We start from the raw sequence: 25,804 nt of genomic DNA, 5'->3' as shown, positions 1-25,804 counted from the left end.
TATAATTTTGTATAGTGAGGTCCCTGTTCACTCACACCCCTGCTATCCAGTTTTCCCTTGCACAGAAGCCAAAGTTTGAGTCCAGTCTGGTTCCAGCATCCTTGCTTATCCATACTTCTATTTCCAATGTCTCACTCACTGACACCCATCTACAGACTGGTCTTGGTGAGAGCTCCATTCCTTTGGGCAGGCAATGTATTACTATCACTCTGATCAATCAGAGAGTAAAAGGGCTCGATGTGCACTGACGGGAGGGCAGGTCGGTAATTTGGTATATGAATGAATAAATAGATGGATATTTCCAGCGCTAATCTCTCAGATGACTAAAATACTTCTCTCGTGTGAAGAAGCCCATTGTGTGTGATGAGAGTTTGATTGGATGTCTCCCCTGGGGTGCACTCTCCATTAGCTAAGGTGGTATAACAGGTAATCAAGAGATAATTAAAAGGCTTCACTAGTGCGCAAGCCGCTGGGAGGGGCAGAGTTTGTCAGGGAGCGTTCGAAGAAAGCGGGAATTGCATGATGCAATGACAGTGACAGGTCTCGAACTATAGTCTACAGAGATTAAAAAAAAAAAAAACCTTGCATGTATTTACCAGCCTCTTTAACAGATAATACATTTTGAAAACTTCAAGGAACTTTTGGCTTTCCTTTTATTAAATGTGCCATCTGAATTTGATTTATAAATACATTCGCAGGGAAGTCTTCAACTGCATGTTTCTCTAAATGGCCCAAGAACTTTCTATAGATAAACAAGCACAGAAGCAAAAAAGAAGCATAAAAGCAAAAGGAAGCTATTTTCTTGGTCATTACGGAATCATAGTTAACACTAGGGTTGTGCCAACACAAAATGTGTAAATGTGTGCCAATGATGATTATTTAGAATGACATCTGCAGTAGTTTGGTGGTTCTTCTTTCTTACACTACCTTGTTTCAAATCACTGATAATTAGTTACACAAATTCAAATGAAATATAAATGAAATATAAATAATAACTTTCTTCTAAGAACTTATCATTCTCAATGTCTCTAAATGTCTGAAAAAAAGCATATCGTTAACATGCTTGACTCGCATTATCTAAATTCTGAATAGCCCCTCATTAGGCTCACATTAAATTGGTAAGATTTCTTAACTTTTTGAGACATTTTCTTACAAACACTGCATAAGTTGTAGGCTAATTCTAATTGTAAAGGCAACTTTGGTAACATTTATGATAATGCTAAATTATATCCAGTATGAGTTTAAAAGAACACATTGGTTTGGTATAGATGAGGGGGTATGAGCCCTTCTGATGCTCATACATAACACAAAAAGTTTGGGGAACACTACTTTAAGGCATATATGTTCACATAAACACGTACTATCAGAATGCTGGGCCATGACCATGACCATGAGAAGATCATGAACATCTTATGTTTGAAGATGCTTTACTATACACAAGAGGAGAGAGAAGATATCATGAAAGGGACTAGTATGGCTAACATTCATGAAGCAAAAGAAACTATTTATCACATATTTGATACTGAGGACATAAGCTGTTTGATAGTGCCTAGAGATCAGCACAGAGATTCACATGGGCACATAGGGGTGATAACTCCAATGAGGGTTCACTGGGTGAGTTTGACCAAATGGATCTGCCTGTCTGCTCAGCCAGCCATAGAGATTATTTTTAAAAATACTTTATATCAATGTCTATTTTCTGGTCAGTTGACAATGTCTTAGCTGTAAAGATTGCTTGTGCTTCCCGAGAGCCAACAGAACAAATACTTAATGACAGGGAGAGAAGGAGCAAAAAAATAAAAAATATAGAGAGAGAGAGAGAAAATAAAACACCAAAATGTCAGAGGACACAAGACTCATTTTGGACTGTAAACAGATAAAAAAAATTATAAAAAAAAAGAAGAAGAAAGAAAAAGGATTTAAAAGGACAGTTCACCCCAAATTAATGCATGAAGAATTATGTCATCATTTACTCACCCTAATATTGTTCCACACCCAAATTACTTTCTTTCCTTTTACATGGAACACAAAAGGAGATGTTAGGCAGAATGTCAGCGTCAGTAAACAATAACTTTCATTGCATCTTTTTTCCATACAATGAGATTAAATGGTGATTGAGGCTGTCATTCTGCATAACATATCATTTTAATAAGGAAGATGAAAAGTCATAAGGGTTTGGAACAACAAGAGGGTGAGTAAATTATGATAGTTTGAATTTTTGGGTAAACTATTCCTTTAATAAGTGGTAAAGTTGCCTCTGCAACATTGCTATGTTGGCTAAACTATGTTCGTCCAACCAAACAGTTCCCTTAGGTTTGTGCTGTGTGGAGAGAATGACCCTAAATGCCTTTAAGCATCTAATCAGCTCAGTAATTACCTAAATGACCTCAGGCCTGAGAATCACTTGAAATAATTATGAATTAGGTGGCAGGGGAAGGGACCCTCCATCGGGGAGAATCAGGCAGGGAAATATCCTAGTTGGAGGCATTCCTTCATGCTGTATTTTCCCATCGACGTTCTCAGAAAAGACGCTGATGTAAACACAGAGAGGGTGTGCAACGGCCAAACACGTCCGTGTAGCACATGAGCATTGAGTGAAAATGTTCTGGTCTACCCCATCCTCCCCAAGCTCTGACGACTGACAGGGGCCCAGCAAAACAATAAGCCCCGGGGCCCAGGACCACCTTAATGCGGCCCTGGTCGTGGTGTATGGTTCCATGAAGAACCTGAAGAACCTTTAACATCTGTTAAAGAAAAACTAATAATTAAGTACAGTATTGATCATTTCACAATTAGTTAATAAAGCTATAACAAAACGCAAAATTAAATATTAAAGAAATATTCAATAGTAATAGCTATTACCTCAATATAATGTTATTAGGTGATTTATTTTTAATTTTTATTGTTAATCAATTTCAAAGACTTTTGAGATTCATATCCATTTCCCTTACAACTCAGTACACTTGACACTGAATTTGCTAATGCATGTGAGGAGTGATCTTCCACATGACCTAGTTGAAAGCTCTCTACAATACTGCCAATATTCTAATATTGGCTATGGTGTTTGATCCCCGCCCTTGAAGCTGTTCGCTATCAAAGAAGGCGCACAAACACCATTCCTTAAAAGTTTCTTCCTTCAAGACAGTGATTCAAGTCAACGTAAAGTTTCATGATAAACTCAATATAAAATAAACATAAACAAACGCAGACACACATGCAACATGGCCGCATGCATCTCTCTCTCGAACTGTGACCTCCAGCTCATTTTTATACCCCTCCCAGCTGATTAGCCCGATCCCTCCTCCTCGTCACAGGCGCATTATATCTTGTAATGAATTACAAAGATTGCAAAAAGATACAGAGCTCGTTGCACATGCACAAGATGCTCACACTTTTTCAATAAAGAGCTTTCTCTCTTCAAAGCCTTATATTATGCACAGCTGCTTCCCAATGGTAAGTGCCACATTATATCATGTTAAGAACATATCAAATGGCCCTCTGTCCCATTACACGGAAGCATGACGAGCTCTTACTGGCATTCTGACCGAATGCTAAAAAAGTATCAAACATGATTATGATCTAATTTTCACTTAGATCATAATTAGATCATATAATTTTCAATGGTGTTCTGTCTTCCATGGTTCCGTCCGAAGACGAGCAGAAATATCAACTTCTGCCGCTATCTGCTGACCACAACATTAAATGTAAAGAGAGATACAGGTGAAACTCGAAAAATTAGAATATCGTGCAATAGTTCATTAATTTCAGTAATTCAACTTAAAAGGTGAAACTAATATATTATATAGACTCATTACAAGCAAAGTAAGATATGTCAAGCCTTTATTTGATATAATTTTGATGATTATGGCTTACAGCTTATGAAAACCCCAAATTCAGAATCTCAGAAAATTAGAATATTACATGAAATCAATAAAAAAAAAGGATTTTAAATACAGAAATGTCGGCCCTCTGAAAAGTATAATCATGCATATGTACTCAGTACTTGGTTTGGGCCCCTTTTGCATGCTATCAGCCTGTGGCACTGCTGAGGTGTTATGGAAGACCAAGATGCTTCAATAGCGGCCTTCAGCTCTTCTGCATTGTTTGGTCTCATGTCTCTCATCTTTCTCTTGGCAATGCCCCATAGATTCTCTATGGGGTTCAGGTCAGGCGAGTTTGCTGGCCAATCAAGCACAGTAATACCATGGTCATTGAACCAGGTTTTGGTACTTTTGGCAGTGTGGGCAGGTGCCAAGTCCTGCTGGAAAATGAAGTCAGCATCTCCATAAAGCTTGTCTGCTGAAGGAAGCATGAAGTGCTCTAAAATGTCCCAGTAGACGGCTGCGTTGACTCTGGACTTAATAAAGCACAGTGGACCAACACCAGCCGATGACATGGCTCCCCAAACCAACACAGACTGTGGAAACTTCACACTGGACTTCAAGCATCTTGGATTGAGTGCCTCTCCATTCTTCATCCAGACTCTGGGACCTTGGTTTCCAAATGAGATGCAAAATTTGCTCTCATCAGAAAAGAGGACTTTGGACCACTGAGCAACAGACCAGTTCTTTTTTTCTTTAGCCCAGGTAAGACGTTTGACATTTGAAGCCCATGTCCAGGACCCGTCTGTGTGTGGTGGCTCTTGATGCAGTAACTCCAGCCTCAGTCCACTCCTTGTGAAGCTCCCCACACATTTGAATGGCCTTTTCCTGACAATCCTCTCCAGGCTACGGTCATCCCTGCTGCTTGTGCACCTTTTTCTTCCACACTTTTCCCTTCCACTTAACTTTCTATTAATGTGCTTTGATACAGCACTTTGAGAACATCCAACTTCTTTTGCAATTACCTTTTGAGGCTTTTCCTCCTTGTGGAGGGTGTCAATGATGGTTTTCTGCACAACTGTCAGGTCAGCAGTCTTCCCCATGATTGTGAATTGAACTGAACCAGACTGAGAGACCATTTAAAGGCTCAGGAACCCTTTGCAGGTGTTTAGCTGATTAGAGTGTGACACTTTGAGCCTACAATACTGAACCTTTTCACAATATTCTAATTTTCTGAGATTCTGAATTTGGGGTTTTCATAAGCTGTAAGCCATAATCATCAAAATTATATCAAATAAAGGCTTGAAATATCTTACTTTGCTTGTAATGAGTCTATATAATATATTAGTTTCACCTTTTAAGTTGAATTACTGAAATTAATGACCTTTTGCACGATATTCTTATTTTTCGAGTTTCACCTGTAGCTCTTAACACATCTGCACTCCTCTAACACTTTAATTTAGAATGGCATGAACACAAGCGGAGTGATACACACAGTGAAGACCATCAGCACTCATGGAATGTCTCTAGTCCAATCAGATTCGAGGACCGGAACTAACTGTTGTGTATTAAAAATGCAATAAGTGAAAAGTGTAAGTTCATTGAAAACTTTTGTAGCAAACAAAGAATCAAATAATACATTTGCTGCTGTATCACCGATTATGGGGCTGAATATGTACAGATACAGAACAATAGCACAATTTGATCACTTTGGTCAGGCATGCTAATAGGCAAGATCATTTACCGGTAGTTTACACAATTTTGGTCAAAATTGGACAAAATGTGTAGATTAAGGAAATGGTATCCATCAGTTTTGCAGTAGTATACTCTTTTCCTTACATAGCTACCAACTGTACGTCACAATAGACATCAAATTAAGAAAAGAAAAAAGTGTAATAAGAGTTCATTATCTCTTTAATTTATATTATGACTTGTTTTCTAAAATCTCAGCATTACTTTAAAAATTATTTATATAGTTTTGAGATAAAAATATAATAGTTTGAATTATGCCACTGTTTTGCCTTAAAAGCATCGTGTCTCAAAGCATCGTGCTTTATTTTAATGGAAGGTTTTCTGTTCAAAAGTAACAGTATAAGATATGACTCTCATAGTTTGACTTAGCAGTATCTAATCAAATACTTTTTGGTTGCACCAAATGAAAAAAAATTGAGAGAAACCTTTAAAAACATCCGTCCAAATGTCCGTTGGAATAGACACAGGATCTGAATGGGTCAAATAAGGTGCAATATTCACTCTTGCAATATTCAGCTTTTTACAACAGTGAGAAATATTTAAATTCACCTAATTCAAGTGAACATAATGCTATCTCAAAAGATGCAGAGAGAAGTCCGATGTTGTGTAGTCAGGACTGGAACATTCTTCGGCCCAGGGGAAGACCAACATCTCATGTGTTCATGTCCTTAAGAACTGGAGCTCCTGCAATAAAGGCAAAACAATACGGTCTGCTCTTATATAGCGCCTTTTGAACCATAGTGGTATTCAAAGCGCTTTACACTGTGTCTCATTCACCCATTCACACACCAATAATGGCAGAGCTGCCATGCAAGGCGCTAGCCTGCCATTGGGAGCAACTTGGGGTTCAGTGTCTTGCCCAAGGACACTTCGGCATGTGGAGTCGTGTGGGCCAGGAATTGAACCACCAACCCTGCGATTAGTGGCCAACCCACTCTACCACCTAAGCCACAGCTTTTACATTTGCAATGCTCATGTTGGTCTCTGTGGTGCAGAGTTTTAAATTCAAAGAAATATTTGTCTCTTATTTGTCTCTTATGCCCATTAAAAACTCAATGAAAAGGTGTGCTAAATTGTCCTTTTGCTGGCAGATATTTGCAACAGAAGTATGCTATATAGTGTTGAAAGTCTTCACAAAATGAAAACAATTATGAGAATGTCAATTAATTTAAGTAAAATGCTTGGCAGATGTGGTAATTTTCCCTTTAGCAGAGATTTGCCATATGGTGTACAAATGTCATAGCCTACGCCTCAACAAAACAAGTGATTGTATAAATTATCTGAAGACCATGGTATCATGTCACAACAAAGTTCTGTCTCCACCGTCTCATCAAAGTTGAGGACGTGGCCACGACGTTTCTGGAATGTTTGCCAAGATTATAAAAAACGTAACTTTACGAAGACATCGCCACAACATCATAAATAATGTTACGTTGGCGAAAAGACGACAAACAGGCGAAGCCGTCAGAATGTTCTGTGTTTGCTGGGGATATGGTGGTGTTGCATGCACAGACTGCGGCACACACAGCGGGATTTTCAGCCATTTACTCGTTCTGGAGAAGGACGGTGGGCTTCGGCCCATTGTAATTCTGAGATGCTTGAATCGTGCGCTCACAATGTGCCCGTTAAAAATTTCAACTCAGAAACAGATCTTATGTTTTGAATTACCTCAGCAATTGGTTATTACTAGCCCTGGCTTATGAGTCGCAGAGTAAGATTGCATCCAGGAATAACACACAACCGGAAAGGCAGTGCACTCGGCAGTGCACCCATGCAGAGAGGGAAGAAAGCCGCTCTCAGCAGAGGTGAATGGAAGCCGTTGGAATTCAGATCGCTTATTTCTCAATGAATTAGCGACCACTCAGCTCCGAAGAGAAAATCTGAATGAGCGGTATGCACGCCCCTCCTTTACACCCGTATGTTCGTGGGAGTGGCATGCAAATACCACTCACCAATTCCCATTGGCCTTTTATAAAAGATCAGAAGGTGTCTCGGGCTTCCAAGAGTGACCCCTAGTGTCACTACATCGACACAATGTCAAGTGAGTGACAGACAGGTAACTAAGGTTCACTTATTATCGCCCAAGTTGCTTGTTTTTAAAAACAAATCTGGTAATACTTTTACAGATAACAAACCACACTCAGGCTTGCTTGACACAAGATGAGAACGCATTCTTGTGTTGAAACTATGCTGAATGGAGCGTATAATCCCTGTTACAACCCAAGTCAGGGGTTAAAAAGTTTAAGGTTTAAACCAGGCCAGGTTAAAAAGGTGAAGTTTTATTTGCAATGAAAATAAAGAAGAAGAAGAAGAAAAAACAACAACAGTGAATATAAACAAGCTAAATTAAACAAGGAAAGGTGAGCTGACTAACTTAAAGATTTAATTAACTAAAGAGCTAAAAAAAACTTCCCAACTCCCTTAAAAAGAAACGCACATAAAATAAGTCTTCCAGGTTAGCTTCTTTTCCTTCTCTCGTAAACTGTCTTGACTAAACAGAATACAAAACTCAAAGTCCTTTTAAAAATGAAGAAAAGAAATAGAAAAACAACAACAAGCAAACAAACAAACAAACACAGAATATCTAATTGGCAGACTCACAGAGGAAAAACAAAAGCAAAGGAGCAGGGGAACATAACAATTCCTAATTCAGTTATCTCAAGACATGTTTTTTTAAGTTTCAAACTATGTTTAACTTGACACAGCATCTAAAAAGGCTGTGTTTATGGCACAATGCATTTGCACGTTTACACGTCCTTAGAAAAGCCCTTATAATTAATCTGTCTCGGACAGACTGATGAATTCAAATGCAAAATGGATTGCTGTGAACTGTAGGCCAATGATAGGCTTATGTTCAGTAATTGAAATAACCAATATATTGCATAAAGTAACGTTTTGTATTGTTTTATCAATTATTTTACTCATCTGCTTTAATAATGTAATGCATTTTAATTATCTAAATTATTGCAGAAAAAAAATGCATAAAGTTTTTTGTGAGGGTTGGGTTTAGGGGCAGGGTTAGGGGATAGAATCTATAGTTTGTACAGTATAAATATCATGAGTCCTCATAATGATAGCTGCACCAACATAACTGTGTGTGTGTGTGTGTGTGTGTGTGTGTGCGCATGTTTGCTATCAGCATTGGTGTCGATGAGCCTCTCTCCCTGTTATGCGGAGCAGGCTGTCAGCTCCCAGAATCCCTGGCCCCTCAGCTGTGAGATTGATCTCTGTCAAAAGCAATTTGTCAGCCTGCACACAGGCCGTCGTATACACAGGCCTGACAGCAGATGCCTATTTTCATCTGAGAATCAAATCAATTGCTGGAGAATGAAGACCATAATCAGCTGCTGATTGATCTTCGGACGCCCAGATTGACACGTTTCCCCGGGGAAGGGCCTCTAAAGGGTTACAGACACCACAGGGAGAAGATGAGCCAGTTCAAGCCACATACACACAACCCCACACAGATATATGAACATGCCACTATGCATGCAGAATTATAGAAGTATTTCTAAAAATAAATAAATTAAAATTAAAATGGTGACTGTGACTAGCATTCTGCATTATATCTTACGTGGTTGATTTTGGTGTGAATAAAGCTCAAGATTTAAGCAATTTTTAACAATAATCCAATGCTTCACGAGAGGGTGGGTCCAAGCGGTCTTTCCTGTGAAGTATCTGTATTGCCATACAGATGTAATCTAATGTTCTCCACTCAGCTGAGGCATCCAGGATGAGCACACAAATGCACCTTTGTGAGTAAAGAAACAGTTCAATACAGATCTAAACCAAAACCAACCAAGATACTATAGAGCATTCCTCCTTCTCACTTGTAAACAGCGTTGCTCTTCCGGCAACACACACACACACACACAAACATTGTTACAAGATTCGCTAAGCGTTATAATGAAACAACACACAAAAACAAACCTGTTTGACTTTCTTTCTTCTGCAAAACACAAAAGAAGACATTTTGAGAAATGTTTTGAGACGTTTTGTTTTTTGTCCACATAATGGAAGTCAATGGGCACCAATGTTGTTTGGTTACCAAAATATCTTCTTTTGTGTTCCACAGAAGATAGTCATATAGGATCTCATTTTTTTAATATAAATAAACTCCAATTGTGTTTGGCTGAAGAAGAAAGTCACATACACCTAGGATGGCTTGAGGGTGAGTAAATTATGGGCTCATTTTTACTTTCGGGTGAACTAAACCTTTAAGGCTGTATGGGTGGTGGAAAGATCATAGTATTAACCTGTTGATATGCAATCATTCGCACTCGGTGGTGACGTCACTCTGTTTACATTTAATATATAATTTACCTTATATAAATGTAATTAATGTTAACAAATTATACATCTTTTCAAAGGTCTAAGGGTTCAACATTGATATCCGGTCTCTGTTTCACGATAGCAATGCTCCAGAAACAGCAATTTAGTTATTTGTGCCAGGAGTACAAATGAAAACATGCAATATCAAAACGGGACTTCATACATTTATTATGAAATCGCGATTGCCAGATGAATCCAGTTCGCCACACTTGGGTCAATTGTCCATGACGCATTCAAATTAAAATTGCACTTTTTGTCCATAAAAGTGATAAATCTGAGAAATATTGACATATTCTCCTTTGCTTACATGAGATCTCGCCTGGAAGAATTACCCTTCTTCATCGTTCGTCAACAAACTATGCAATCTGAGCAGCATTCATGTTGTAAAACTGTATATTATCGTATATATTAGAGTCTCATAAACAAAATGAGCCTGTCTCCAAAGTCGATTGTTAAAAATGCAGCGTAGTTTCATTCATAATAGCCAAGCAGTGCAGTCAGAGATTGTGTTGACTTTGAAGCTGGAGCCTTGATTTTACAGAGATTTTACAGAGAAAAAAGCTTGTAGGAACCTCAATTTTTGAAATTTGAAACGTAACTTCTTTAGACTTGTGGTTTTGAGAACATTGTATTTCTGGGTTATCTTGGCACTTTTATGATTGTTTTTTTTAATTATAAAAACATGTTCAGCAAAAAATATTTCCATTACTACAAAGTTCATAGTTCTCTAACTTTAAAAAATAACAACATATGTTAATTCTGAAACTGGGAAATAAAGCTCAAAGTATTCTTTCAAAAGATACTACAACTGTGTCCATACTCCAAAGGGTCCAGTAAATACAACCATTTAAGTTCAGGTATGTAATTTTCATGGTTTGTGCTCAAAAAGGGGGTGCACATATATATATCAAATATATATATATATGCAACAATATCAAAGACCAATATTTAATGATCAAGTCCCATCCTACATTATTTCCCACTGGATTTTCTGTTTAACTTTAAAGCAGGACTGGCTCTTTTTTGGGCCCTAAGCAGATTTTCAAGTACACACACCTTTCCAAACACACCCAACACCAATAGCTAAGCTAGCTTACATTTACATTTATGCATTTGGCAGAAGCTTTTATCCAAAGCAACTTACAGTGCAATTATTACAGGGACAATCCCCCCGGAGCAACCTGGAGTTAAGTGACTTGCTCAAGGACACAATGGTGGTGGCTGTGAGGCTCGAACCAGTGACCTTCTGATTAACAGATATGTGCTTTAGCCCACTACACCACCATCACTCCAAAACTGTGCAAATAAATAAATCTATTTATTCAAAAGCATAAAGCTTAATAATGCAAAACTATCAACTGTAGTTTATCAGCAAATTAATAACTAGTTCAAAAGTACAAAAAAGAAAGAACATATTTTTTTTAACAAAACAAACACATATGACATGCAAAAATCAATAAATATATTTAATGAAATTCTTTACTAATTGATAAGAAATAATTAAATTACAAACTTAAGGTATGGTAGATGATATTTACACTTATTGTAAATAATGGCACATGCTATTTGCACCCTGGTGTATCATAAAACAGTATATAATCTAACAATTTACTCGATGTGCTGTATGTATAAGTATTGTGACGGAACTTAAATACATAGTTGGCAGTGGGACAAAACATACCTGATGTGTTACATAATAGTGCCTCATCACTGTATCTTTTTTCTGATTAACAATTTTTTTATTGATTCTACATAAAATAAATTATAATATACATGAACAGAATCAAACAATTATACCCATCCCCCTTCCAATCCCAAACCCCACCCCAAACCTCAACAACATTGCGTGGTCAAGTCTGAGCCACACACATATATACACACAAAATAAAAAATATAATTGAAAAAATTTAATAAAAAATCAACAAACAAACAGAGAAGCCACCCCATCACCCAATATACATAGTCTAGGGCAGAATTACATTTAAGTATCTAGTCCCTCACAGATATTACCCTTACCCGCAATTCTTTAATCTTAGCGCAGAACCACAGAGCATGGGCTATTTTTCCATCCTCAAACTGACATTGCCAGCAGGTAGGTATATCTTTTAAACCAAGCCTAAACAATCTACAGGGAGACCAGTAGAAATTATGCAAACTCTTACAATGAATAAGGCATACCCTTGCAATCCTAGACATAGTTCTTAAATACTTTTCCACTCCCCATCCTCCAATACCAAGTTCAAATCTCTTTCCCATAACCTCTTAAAGTGCTGTCAAGGCTCCTTCAACCAGCCTCTGAATCAACAAGGAGTCACTGATGCTTCATGACCCTTTTCAGAGGCTGTGAGCACCACACAAAAAGTGTCAGCAGCCTTAGGAGCTGTGTAAAACTACTAAACATAGTACATAGTAAATGGCGGAGCTGTAAATACCTGAAAACTTGAGACCTAGAAATCCTGAATTGCTTTGTTATATTTTCAAATGATCTCAAAGCTCCATTTTCATAAAGGTCACCAAGTGTAGCAACACCCCTCTCGGTCCATTCTTTCCAGCAAAAGGGGGCTTTTTAATACATAATTTGGGGTCAGGAAAAAAAACTTCTGATGGTAATGTTAATGGTTCCAGGGCAAGACAGAACAATAAAGGGAAGAGAGGACAGCCTTACTGAGCCCCTACCAAGAGAAAAATCATTTTAAATTAATCCATTAGATGGCACTCCCATTAACGATTGTTTATAATTAACTTAATCCATCCAATAAACATTTTCCCAAACCTGTAATTTTCCAAAATCTTAAAAAGATAGTCCCATTGCATCAGAAGAGCTATGACCATGAATAAAATATTAGACAGCATTTTAACATCTAACTGGATCAGCGAAATAGGACGATAACTTTTACATAAATTTGGGTCTTTATCTTTTTTTAATGATGAGACTGATCAGGGCTTGCATCATGGTTGATGGTAGTTCACCTTTCTTTAATGACCCTGTGTAAATTTCTAACATAAGTGAAGCCAGTTTTGTGACATAAGATCTAAAAAATTTTGCCGCTTATGTTGCTTATTAAGTAGGGCCGGCACTGTTTGGAAATAGGACACAGTACAGAAGTTAGATTGCGAATGCTTTTTAATGTTGTTGTAAACGTTCCCTATAAAATGCTTTTTGTTTATACACCTTCATATTACAAAAGCAAACCATTGTTATTTACCAAAAACAAATACTGGATTTATCTGCCATTAATACAAACAACTACAATCCTTATTAGCGCTTCTCGGGTTGGCCCTCAGTGGCATGTGGAGCACCACTGCGCTCATCTAAATAAGTCATAGAATGTCCATTTAGAGACCTTTGCTTGCATCTGGGTGTGTGGTTACCGGTCAGCTATTTGTATGTTTATGTGTGTGTAGATGTGTCTGTATAATGATAGTGTTTGCAGGGTTGTTGGGGGAGATGCTGGTGGGATGCTGCTGGAGATGGGAGGGTTAACCTGGTGAGGCCCTCTGTAATGAGTAAGCATTCAGCAGCCGGGGCAAGATAAATGGAACCGAGGCTCTTCTGCAGCAGTCAGCAGGAACCAGGGCCTGCGGCTTGTTTGTAGCAAATGGAGTGAGCAAAATATCAAAGGCCAGCGATCCAGAAGACACCCTGGTTTGACAAATTTTAAATTAGCCAGAAAGAGTTGGGGAGGGAGGGGGTAAGAGAGAGAGAGAAAGAGAAAGAGAAAGGGAGAGAGAGAGAGAGAGAGAGAAAGAAAGACAGACAGACTGAGAGAAATGAAGTGGAGGCAAATGGAGAGAGGAAGAAAAGGGTACAAATTATGCAATCTTTTGTGTTGCATGACAAGTGAAATCTATACTTTCTCTCTCTACCTCCCCCACCCCAACCCTGCGTTTTGCAGAACATGTTTGTGTAAGTAAAACTCCCGTCTACCTGTGTACCCCCTCTATCTTTTGTAATCATCTGCTATTATCGCCATTACAAAAACTGTTATTATTCCGACTGCCTAGATCCAAGAATTGCTGTGGGTGATGACTCTGGGATCACTGGATGTTTATTCCTTAAAACCGCTCTGGAAAACGTGAACCTTTTTGGTAGTCCGACAGCAGAGGGGGCACAAATGGCAAAAGGCGGGAGTTTTCGAATATCTTCGCTGCTTGTGCTTACTTCTTTCATTGTGAGAAGCCTAAATCTCACATAGTCTTTCATAGCATTCATTTGCAGAGCTGCTGCTGGCATAGTTGCTTTCAAGAGATTAAAGCAAACAGAAATCTTCAGCAATGAAGGAGCTCAGTGTGGAACAGTAATGACTGTAGCAAAGCATCCACCCTGGAGCTTCTCTCATCCTCACGTACATGGAGCACAAATCTCACATGTTTTACACACAATTTCTCTAACACAGTCCATCCACTAAAAGGGCAGATGTTAACCCTTTCAAAGCCTGCATCGACCAGGGGTGGTCTGAATGGACATAAAGAAAGCTGCCAGTAGCACAAGATAGCAATTAGGACCTCAAGAGTGAAAGGGTTAGTTCACCCAAAATTTTTAATCATTTACTCACCCTTATGCCATCCCAGATGTGTTTGACTTTCTTTCATCTGCTGAAAACATACAAAGATGTTTAGAAGAATATTTCAGCTCTTTTGGTCCATACAATGAAAGTGAATGGGTGCCAAAATTTTTAAGCTACAAAATCCACATAAGGGCTCCTGATCACTCCATAAATCCATATTTTATGAAGTAATATGATAGGTGTGGGTGAGAAACAGATTAATATTTAAGTCCTATTTACCTATAAATTATCCTCACTTCTCAGTCAATCTCTACTTCACATTCTTCTCCTTCTTCTATTTTTGGTGATTCAAATTCTTTGCGCATATCACCACCTAGGAGAAGAATTTATGATAAAAAAATAACTTAAATATTTATCTGTTTCTTACCAACACCTGTCATATCATGTCTGAACACATTAATTTAACCATTGGAGTCATATGGATTGCTTTTATGCTCCCTTCATGTGAATTTTGGAGCTTCAAAATGTTGGCACCCATTCACTTGCATTGTGAGGACCTACAGAGATGAAATATTCTTCAGAAAATCTTAATTTGTTTTCTGCAATATTAATTTGCCATGGCCCCTTTAAGAACGAGTTTTGCAACACCTGCTTTTAGGCACTCTCTCATGTTAGAGACATGAGAACATATATTGTGAAAGAGAGCTCCCAGTTTTGTTCATCGTTTGAAAATTCTTTGGGGAAATATAAAATTTCACACAAATATTTATAAATTGCATTAAATATGTGTTCAGAAGACTCGTTTGTTAAAATTGAGTGTTTGTTATGGATCATTTTGGAAGGATGCATATGAATTTCATGTGTGGAGTCTGACCACTTTTTGTACACATACGAGGACTGGGTATGTAAATTTGTTCAATTTTATTACGAATTTATCATATCTCATTTAATGATTTATAGCCCAGTGTTACGATCCCCTGTTGTCTGCCCTGTGTTCTCTGTCTCACTAGTCACGTTTATGTCACGATTCCTTGTTGTCTGCTTCGTGTTTTCCGTTTCACCCGTCACCGATCCCGTTCCATGTCACGTTTTCCCTGTTGTCCGCCCTGAGTCTCAGTGTCCGTGTGTGAAACTGCACTTCCCACAATTCCCGGATCACACTCCCAGCCCTGATCACTGTGTTATTGTCCGCACCTGTCTGTTATTTTGTCATTACCTTGTCTGTTTATTTAAACCCCACTTTCTCCCCTTCCCGTTGTCGTTCGTTGACATTCCATGACTCCGCTAATGTCTGGTTTGACTCTCTCTGCTCGTGTTCCCTGTCAGTCTGTCCGCTCGCTCGTGGTTACCCTGTTATCTGTCTGTCCGTCCGAGGTTACCCTGTTGTTTTCCACCCTTCGTATCCACCAGTATTTAGTTTGCCTTTTTTCCCATCGTGGATTTTGATTTGTTCCTGTGTTTGGTTTCTTTTGTGTTATTTATAAATAAACTGCATTTGGATCCACACCCCGTCTGCCTTCTCCTGTTCTTCACACGGCATAACACCCAGAGTGTTTTCCAATAAGTGAATGTGTGTAATGAGAATTTTGTTGTTTAAACTGTTATTGTAATGTCCTTAAATTCTGGTTAGAAAATAAGAAAAATACTTATTAAAAATAAGCATGTATTAATACACCTTAATATTGTGTTGAAGTATATGTGTAAGCTAATGCCCTGTTTTTCTTTTTATTTGGATATTAGACTCTTCCGTATTTCATTGTACCGTATTTCTTTCTACTGAGTTTCATTGTGCTGAAATCCACTGAATAATTTTTGCTCTCATTTGGGAATTGTTTTTTTTTTGCCTCATTTACAAATAATCAGAAAACTCCTTGATTGTAATAACATTTTTCATTCTTCAAATAAGTACAAAAGTACACAGTTAAATACATGTTTTTTTAATTCTTTTTTTCTATACAGCCCCATTGACTGCTATCTTTTTTTCTGAGACAGCAGTCAGAGTAAATCCCCAAATGATATTATTGCATACTGTGTTGTTTCTTTACAACACACCGGCTTTAAAACCTCATATGTTTCACATCTCACATTTGCTTTTTAAGTTAATATTGGTTAGGTTTCGTTTTAAGGTTTAGGGTAGGGAGGTAGGTTTTTTTATTTGAAATTCGAGAGAGCATTATCCTTAAAAAACTCATCTGTTTGGGAGAATATTTAACTCACTTTTAGGGCCACATAGAGGACATTTATCCTCAGAACTGTTGCAATACTTGTGAGCCACATAATTTCAGACCAGGTTGATGAGTTCATCATGAGGTCCTGTAGCTCATCTGGTAGAGCGTGGCTCTTGCAATGGCCAAGGTTGTGGGTTCCATCCCAAGGTAACAGACAGAATGGCAAAATGTGTAACTTGAATGCACTGTTAGTCACTTTAGATGGAAGGTTATGTGAACTGCATTGAAAAAACTGCAGAGAAAATAGAACTAAGAATGGTAGAAAGGAGTGAGTGAGTGAGGGAGAGAGAGAGCCAATGCACCATAATGTTATGAGTAGAACACCTGTGCTGCAATAGAGCAATAGAGTTTTCTGCACTTGCAATGGTGCATGGTGACATGCAGGAACCTAGGTGTTTATTTCCACTGCATTTCATGCATGACTTCTCCTCTGTATTGAGTCAGAAGCAGAGGGAAGCATATAACAAAGAACACCATTCCAAAGTAATCTGCTCCCCTCTACAGCTAATCTGATTCTGCATTACACTGTGTAACTTTGTAATAAGATGGAAGTAAAATCAAGGCAAGACAGGACACATTGCACCTAAATAGAAGATGTTTTTTTTCTTGATTGTTTTTCCTTATTTTCTTTTTTAAAGCTTATTTCCTTGAACGTCTTTTTTCTTATGGACTAAATTAGTGCTCTGAGCCCGCCTGGTAAAGAGTTTTCTTTTACTAATGTTAATTTACAGGCTAGCAAGAGCTGCGTCTAATCTTTTCCTACTCATTACACACAATTTCCAAGTCGTTTGGCCGACACAGCGATTGGCTCCTCATGGTGTGTGCAGTGATGGGTGCTGTGATTGTTTATTATTTATTTACCCCACACCTCCCCACCCCAATTTCACAAGCCTCCCCATACAATTTTCTATGAATAATCAAACAGTGCCCAAGAAACAGATCTTGTATTCTGTTCTGCCTTCATGCAAATACCCACACATTGCGCTAAACACACACACAAACCGAATGCAATGTGCCTTCTGCACACAAACACACACACACACACACACACACACACACACACACACACGATTCATTACTGCATCATAAAGCACAAACATGCACTTTGGGCTGGACACATTCATGCATGCTTGCACTTAGATATAATAAAAAAGTATGTGCATACATAAAATCACACAAAACAAAAAATACACACACACACATACAGTGGCCCCAGTTTTGGTATTTGGACACTACAGCCAAAATAATTAAACATTTCAAATAGATGGATTTCATTGCATGAATAACAAAATGTCATACCAACTGGCATCTGCAAAAAATTGGTGCTAGACCTTTTTTTAGAACTTACATTTGTGTTTTACTGATGCATGAGAGGTCAGTTATCCTTAAGTTACCCACAAGTCTGGGTGAATAACACAAACGTCTCGGTTACTGTTGTAACCTCCGTTCCCTGATGGAGGGAACAAGAGGTTGTGTCGATGTAGTGAAACTAGGGGTCTCTCTTGAGAGCCTCGGTTACCACTTATCTTTGAGAAAAGGCCAATGAGAATTGGCGAATAGAATTAGCATCTGTTCAGACAGGTTTTGAGCTGAGGAGCCGAGAGTAAGGTCCCGGCCATTTCAGTGGCTAGTACAGTGTTGTGGCAAGAGGGACACAACGTCTCGTTCCCTCCAGGAATGGAGGTTACGACAGTAACCGAGACCTTCCCCTTCTGTCACTCACTCGACGTTGTGTCGATGTAGTGACACTTGAGGTCCATATATAAAAATGCCACAACACTGAACCGTGTTATGTGGACTGCTAATGCAGGTGCAAGCATGCTGCTACATGCAAAAATAGCAGGTGCATCAGACTGCACGTAACCTTCCCCAACTCCCCAAAAGACGTCATACAGTTCCCCACATCCCTGAAGGGGGGAAGCAATATAACTAGCATGGGAGCAGGCCGCTCCACCCTTGGCCTTTTCTCTCTCAATGTTTTCTCTCCATAGAGTGGTAGATGCACTTGGGCCATCTAACGCTATAACATGCATCGGGAAAGGCATTCTTTTCCTTATAATAATCTTATTGTCATGTTCTCTGTTGTCTTTTGTTTTTGTGCTGTTATTTTGAAGTTTAGTTTAGTTCCTGTTTGGTTTTTGTAGTCCTTTGTAGTTTCATTTTATGATTGGTTTTCCCCTGATTAGTTCTCATTCCCTGATTATTTCACCCAGGTGTTCCTTATTCCCTTGTTTGTTCCTTTTTGTATATAAGCCCTTTTAGTTTCCTTGTTTCCTTGTTATTTCTTGGATGTTTTTGATGCTCTGTGCCAGGTCTCCCTTGTTTTGCTTGTTTCTGAGTTTTTCTTTATGTTTTTGAATAAACTGCTGCGTCTAGATCCTCATTCTCCACCTGCTTCGTCACAGAAGAACTAACCTTTAGATGGATCTAGCAGCAATCTTCCTCCAGTTGTGCCGGGCGAACCTCCCTTTGATCGAATACACACGTATGTTGTGCACCATTGCCAGATGCACTGGTTATGCAGACAGACACCTAAAGTCCATCTACCAGATCGGCCTCCTTGCCCATGGATGGGAGGAGTTGCCAGAGAGTGGTGAGTACACTTGGATCGAGTATGTGGATATGATTTTGGAGAGGTTTGCCCCTGAGCCAACGCCCACGCCTGCCACGGTCAACAAGCCAACGCCCACGCCTGCCACGGCCAACAAGCTGAAAGCCTCATCCGTCCCAGAGTCAGCGTTGCCAGCCTCGTCCGTCCCAGAGCCAGCGTTGTCGGCTCCGCCCGCCCGGAGGAGGAAGAGAAGAGGAAAGGCTTCTGATCCCCAGCCCACGCCTGCCACAGTCAGCGAGCCAGAGCCCACGCCTGCCACGGTCAGCGAGCCAGCGCCTGTAGCCTCGACCATCCCAGAGCCAGTGCCTGTAGCCTCGACCGTCCCAGAGCCAGCGCCTGTAGCCTCGACCGTCCCAAAGCCAGCGCCTCCCGAGCCTCCCAGGGCTTCCCCTTCCAGGGCTCCGCCTCCCGAGCCTCCCAGGGCCCCACCTCCCGAGCCTTCCAGGGCTCCACCTCTCAAGTCTCTCGAGCCTCCCAGGGCTCCTCTCGAGCCTCCCAAGCCTTCCAGGGCTCCTCCTCCCGAGCCTTCCAGGGCTCCGCCTCTCAAGTCTCTCGAGTCTTCCAGGGCTCCTCCTCCCGAGCCTTCCAGGGCTCCGCCTCCCAAGACTCTCGAGTCTTCCAGGGCTCCTCCTCCCGAGTCTTCCAGGGCTCCTCCTCCCGAGCCTTCCTGGGCTCCACCTCCCAAGTCTCTCGAGTCTTCCAGGGCTCCTCCTCCCGAGTCTTCCAGGGCTCCTCCTCTCGAGTCTTCCAGGGCTCCTCCTCCCGAGTCTTCCAGGGCTCCACCTCCCAAGTCTCTTGAGTCTTCCAGGGCTCCTCCTCCCGAGCCTTCCAGGGCTCCGCCTCTCAAGTCTCTGGAGTCTTCCAGGGCTCCGCCTCCCGAGCCTTCCAGGGCTCCGCCTCTCGAGCCTCCCAGGGCTCCTCCTCTCGAGCCTCCCGAGCCTTCCAGAGCTCCACCTCTCTAGCCTCCCATGGCTCCGCCTCCCAAGTCTCCCGAGCCTTCCAGGGCTCCGCCTCTCGAGCCTTCCAAGGCTGCGCCTATCGAGCCTTCCAGGGCTCCACCTCTCGAGCCTCCTAGGGCTCCGCTCCTCAAGCCTCTCGAGCCTTCCAGGGCTCTGCCTCTCAAGTCACTCGAGCCTTCCAGGGCTCCGCCTCCCGAGCCACCCGAAGCTCCGCCTCCCAGGGCTCCACCTTCCGAACCTCCCAGGGATCCGTCCCTCGAGCCTCCCATGGCTTCAATTCCTGAGCCTTCCACGGCTCCACCTCCTACGGCTCCGCCTCCCGAGCCTCCCAGGGCTCTGCCTCTCGAGCCTCCCAAGACTTCGCCCCTCGAGCCTTCGACGCCTCCGCCTCCCAGGGCTCCGCCTCTTGAGCCTCCCAGGGCTCCGCATCTCGAGCCTCCCGAACCTCCCTGGGCTCCACCTTCCAGGGCTCCGCCTCTACAGCCTTCCACGGCTCTGCCTCCCAGGGCTCTGCCCCTCGAGCCTCCCATGGCTTCAATTCCTGAGCCTTCCATGGCTCTGCCTCCTACGGCTCTGCCTCTAGAGCCTTCCATGGCTCTACCTCCCAGGGCTCCACCCCTCGAGCCTCCCAGGGCTCCGCCCCTCAAGCCTCCCATGGCTTCAATTCCTGAGCCTTCCACGGCTCCACCTCCTATGGCTCAAGCCTCCAGAGCCTTCCAGGGCTCCGCCTCCCGAGCCTTCCAGGGCTCCTCCTCTCGAGCCTCCCGAGCCTTCCAGGGCTCCGCCTCTCGATCCTCCCATGGCTCCGCCTCCCAAGTCTCCCGAGCCTTCCAGAGCTCCGCCTTTTGAGCCTTCCAAGGCTCCGCCTCTCGAGCCTTCCAGGGTTCCACCTCTCGAGCCTCCTAGGGCTCCGCTCCTCAAGCCTCTCAAGCCTTCCAGGGCTCCGCCTCTCAAGTCACTCGAGCCATCCAGGGCTCCGCCTCCTGAGCCACCCAAAGCTCCGCCTCCCAGGGCTCCACCTCCCGAGCCTCCCAGGGCTCCGCCTCCCGAGCCTCCCACGGCTCCGCCTCCCGAGCCTCCCATGGCTCCGCCTCCTGAGCCTCCCTCGGCTCCGCCTCCTGAGCCCCCCATGGCTCCGCCTCCAGGGCCTTCCATGGTTCTGCCTCCCAGGCCTCCTGACCTGGTCCCTGTCCTGTGGCCTCCTCCCAGGCCCCCTGACCCTGTCTCTATCATGTGGCCTCCTCCCAGGCCCCCTGACCCAGTCCCCGTCCTGTGGCCTCCTCCCAGGCCTCCTGACCCTATTCCCATCCTGTGGCCTCTTCCCAGGCCTCCTGACCCTGTCCCTGTCCTGTGGCCTCCTCCCAGGCCTCCTGACCCTGTCCTGTGGCCTCCTCCCAGGCCTCCTGACCCGGTCCCTGTCCTGTGGCCTCCTCCCAGTCCCCCTGACCCTGTTCCCAACCTGTGGCCTCCTCCCAGGCCTCCTGACCCGGTCCCTGTCCTGTGGCCTCCTCCCAGGCCCCCTGACCCTGTCTCTATCATGTGGCCTCCTCCCAGGCACCTTGACCCAGTCCCCGTCCTGTGGCCGCCTCCCAGGCCCTTGTGCCCCCTTGGACTGCCTGTCTGTCCCTTGTGCCCCCTTGGACTGCCTGTTTGCCCCTTGTGCCCCCTTGGACAATTTGTTTTTGTTTTTTTCTTTTTTGTGCCTTTTGGAGCATCTGGAATCCTTAAACTCTTTCCCCGCCAAACACGGAATTTTCCGGGTTTTATGACAAAACGCTTCCCCGCCAAACATGGAATTTTCCGGGTATCCGTGTTTTAGGTGGTATACGGTAAGGAAGACCCGTGCGCATGTTTTGAAAGAGTACGCAACTCTTTGATCAAAGAAACAGACTGCGATCGTCTCAAACGTGAAGAAGTGGAACACCATACTAATACTAAAGCACTTGTTTGATAAAAATGCCTTTTTCTCTGCTTTTTGTCCGAAATGTTGTTTTTGACAAAACCTACCTCTGTTCAAGTGGCAATAAAAAAAGAACAAATGAAGATAAAATAAAATAGTTTTTTGCCTAAAAGCAGAGGCTCAGATCTTTATTTTGATATGTAGCATCTTCATATATTCATGGAAGAAAATATTCTGCGGGCCATTAAATTTTAGCGCAAATCGTCAAAAACCCTGGCGGTGGCTGGCAACTTTTTTTAAAAACGCTGGCGGGGAAAGAGTTAAAGCGGGGGCTCTGTCATGTTCTCTGTTGTCTTTTGTTTTTGTGCTGTTATTTTGAAGTTTAGTTTAGTTCCTGTTTGGTTTTTGTAGTCCTTTGTAGTTTCATTTTATGATTGGTTTTCCCCTGATTAGTTCTCATTCCCTGATTATTTCACCCAGGTGTTCCTTATTCCCTTGTTTGTTCCTTTTTGTATATAAGCCCTTTTAGTTTCCTTGTTTCCTTGTTAGTTCTTGCATGTTTTTGATGCTCTGTGCCAGGTCTCCCTTGTTTTGCTTGTTTCTGAGTTTTTCTTTATGTTTTTGAATAAACTGCTGCATCTAGATCCTCATTCTCCGCCTGCTTCGTCACACTTATAATATGTTGCATGGGATCGACCGGGGGCAGAGGGAACAATTGCGAAATGGGTCCGCCGACAGGGGGACTGTACCATGGAAATTACATCACAGCAGATTATCGGAATAATCAGAGCCTGTGGAGCACCTGTTCCAGTACAGGCAAGATGGTGCCTGCGGTGGGTCTGTCTGCAAACTTCCTCCACTGAATTCAGTGCCACAAGGCTAGGGAGGAAGGACATCAAGGGTCCGTGACTTGTGGACTTGACTGGGGGAGTAGAGCGCACATATTCGACTCAGGCGACCCGGAGTTGTAAAATCTCATGAAAGTATTTGGTGTTGCCCAGCCTGCCGCACTGCATATGTCTGCTAGAGAGGTGCCATTGGACAATGCCCACGACGATGCCACACTCTTTGTAGAGTGTTCTCGAACACACAAGGGGGCGGGCACGGCCTGGGTCTGGTAGGCCAACTCAATAGTGTCCACGATCCCATGGGCAAGCCTCTGTTTGGAGACAACGTTCCCTTTCTGCTGTCCACCAAAGCAGACAGAGAGCTGCTCAGAGTGACTAATGCTCTGCGTGCAATCCAAATAGGTGCTTAAATCATGCACCGAACACGGCAATGCTAAGGCTGGGTCGTTTTGAGCCAGTATGGCGGCTACATAAACCTTCAAGATGGAGAGGGACAGCCACCCCTCCAGCTACTCCTGCAGAAATGAGAGCACTGACCTGACTGCAAAACTCTGGTTCTTCAGATCGGGAAGAACACCAATTTACGAATAAGTGCCACTTTAGGGCATAAAGCTGCCTGCTAGAGGGGGCTCTGGCTTGAGTGATCATGTCTACAACAGCTGGTGGTAGACCGCTTAGATCTTCCACATCCCGTCCAAGAGCCAGACGTGGGAGTTTCAGAGGTCTGAGCGCGGATGCCAGAGTGTGCCCCGTCCCTGAGAAAGAAGGTCTTTACTCAGGGGATTTTGCCAGGGAGGTGCTGTTGTGAGGAGTGTGAGATCCGTGAACAAATTCAGTGGGCCAGTAGGGGGCCAAGTGAGTGACTTGTTCCTTGTCCTCCCTTACCTTGCACAGGACTTGTGCAAGTAGGCTCACTAGGGGAAATGCGTACTTGTGGAGCTGTATTCCAGCGCGTCTGTGCTGAGGGGGGCTTCTGTCAGAGAGTACCAGAGCTGGCAGTGGGTGGCTTCTCGGAAGGCAAACCAATCTAACTGTGCTCTACCTAACCGACCCCAAATCAGCTGGAGTCTCCACTCTCCACTGCACGTTACTTGCCATGACAGCACATCCGCTGTGGTTTTAATGTTGCCCGGGACATGAGTGGCATGCAGCGACCTCAGCCGCTGCTGATTCCAAAAGAGGAGATGGTGGGCGAGTTGTGACATGCAACGAGAGTGAATGCCGCCATCGCGATTTATATACATAACTGTTGCTGTGTTGTCTGAGTGGATCTATCCAGGAGCCAGTGGCTGCGTACCAGTTGCACACGGCGCCCCTGCCTGACTGGGAGGCATCTGTAGGAACTACAATGTGTCTGAATACCTGCTGCAGGGGTACTCCTGCCCGTAGAAAACAGTGGTCTGTCCAAGTGCTGAATAAGTGATGGCAGGAAGGGGTGAGGGTCACACAGTATGTGACGTGGTGCTATGCACATCAAGGGACTCGTGTCTGAAGCCAGTGCTGAAGCGGTTTCATATGCTTCAAACCGAGTGGCGTAATCATCGCTGAGGATGCCATATGCCCCAGGAGCCTCTGAAATTCTTTCAGTGGAATCACTGTGCCCGGTCTGAACATGCTCATGCAGTTCAGCACCAATTGCGCGCTCACTAGTGAGGAGCGCTGTCATTGAGACCGAGTCTAACTCCATGCCAAGAAAAGAGATGCTCTGAACAGGGTAGAGCTTGCTCTTTTCCCAGCTGACCCGAAGCCCTAAACGGCTGAGGTGCCTGAGCACCAGGTCCCTGTGTGCACAGAGCAACTGTCAAGAGTGTGTTAGGATTATCCAATCATCGAGGTAGTTGAGTATGCGAATGCCCACGTCCCTTAACGGGGCAAGAGCTGTCTCTGCGACTTTCGTGAAGACGCGAGGGGACAGGGACAGATGAAGGGGAGGACCTTGAACTGATATGCCTGGCCATCGAAAGTGGAACGTAAAAAGGGTCTGTGATGGGTTAATATTGAGACGAGAGAGTAGGCATCATTCAGGTCTACCGCGGCGATCCAATCTTGATGCCGGAAGCATGTCAGAATACTTTTATGCGAAGTAAGGGCTGTGGAACCCCTTCTCCATTTCGGCTGGAGGGACAGGCTCTATCGTGTCTTTGTGTAGAAGGGTTGCGATTTCCGCACGCAGGGTGAAGCCCTTTTCGCCCGGCACAGAGGTGAAGAGGACGGCGCTGACATGGGGCGGGCGCCTGGCAAACTGAATCCCGTAGCCGAGTCGGATGGTCCTGGCCAGCCACCGAGACGGGGTGGAAAGTGTAAGCTTTCATCCCGAGGTGGTTGTGCTGAGGAGAGGCTAGAAGCACTTATCTTGCTCTGCATACCTGGCCTTGGGCGCGTTCAGGCCTGAGGTGTGAGTGTGGTGTAGTTGGGCACGTGATGGCGGAAGGTCCGCGTTCATTGGGGCCCGACTGCATGTGCCCTGTGTCTGATCGCTGTGAGAACGGCGTTGTGGGCACTGGCTAAGTGACCCAGGGAGTGAGAAAACTGCTTTCTTTGTGAAAAAAGGGGTACCGCAGCCCATTGGGGGTGCGGTAAATAAAGAAAAGGAAAAAAAGATTCTCAACCCGGCCCTCCACCGGGGGATGGAGTCATCTGGATACCAGCTCCGTGGCAGACATCTCTCTCCTGGGGTTGCCTGTCTCAGGAGCGCTTTGGAGCCTTCCGTGTCCGGGAGGTGGTTCATAAGATGGGAGTCCGCTTTCTGTGGGGAGCTCTATGCTGGGACGGAGCTGCCTAGGGTTTCACTGCCGCAGGGGGATGCGGGATCTCGCAACGTTACCATGGTCATGTTCTCATAGTG

The sequence above is a fragment of the Xyrauchen texanus genome, chromosome 38 (assembly GCF_025860055.1).
Source record: "Xyrauchen texanus isolate HMW12.3.18 chromosome 38, RBS_HiC_50CHRs, whole genome shotgun sequence".
Taxonomy (NCBI): Eukaryota; Metazoa; Chordata; class Actinopteri; order Cypriniformes; family Catostomidae; genus Xyrauchen; species Xyrauchen texanus.
Note: the sequence above shows the minus strand (reverse complement) of the source record.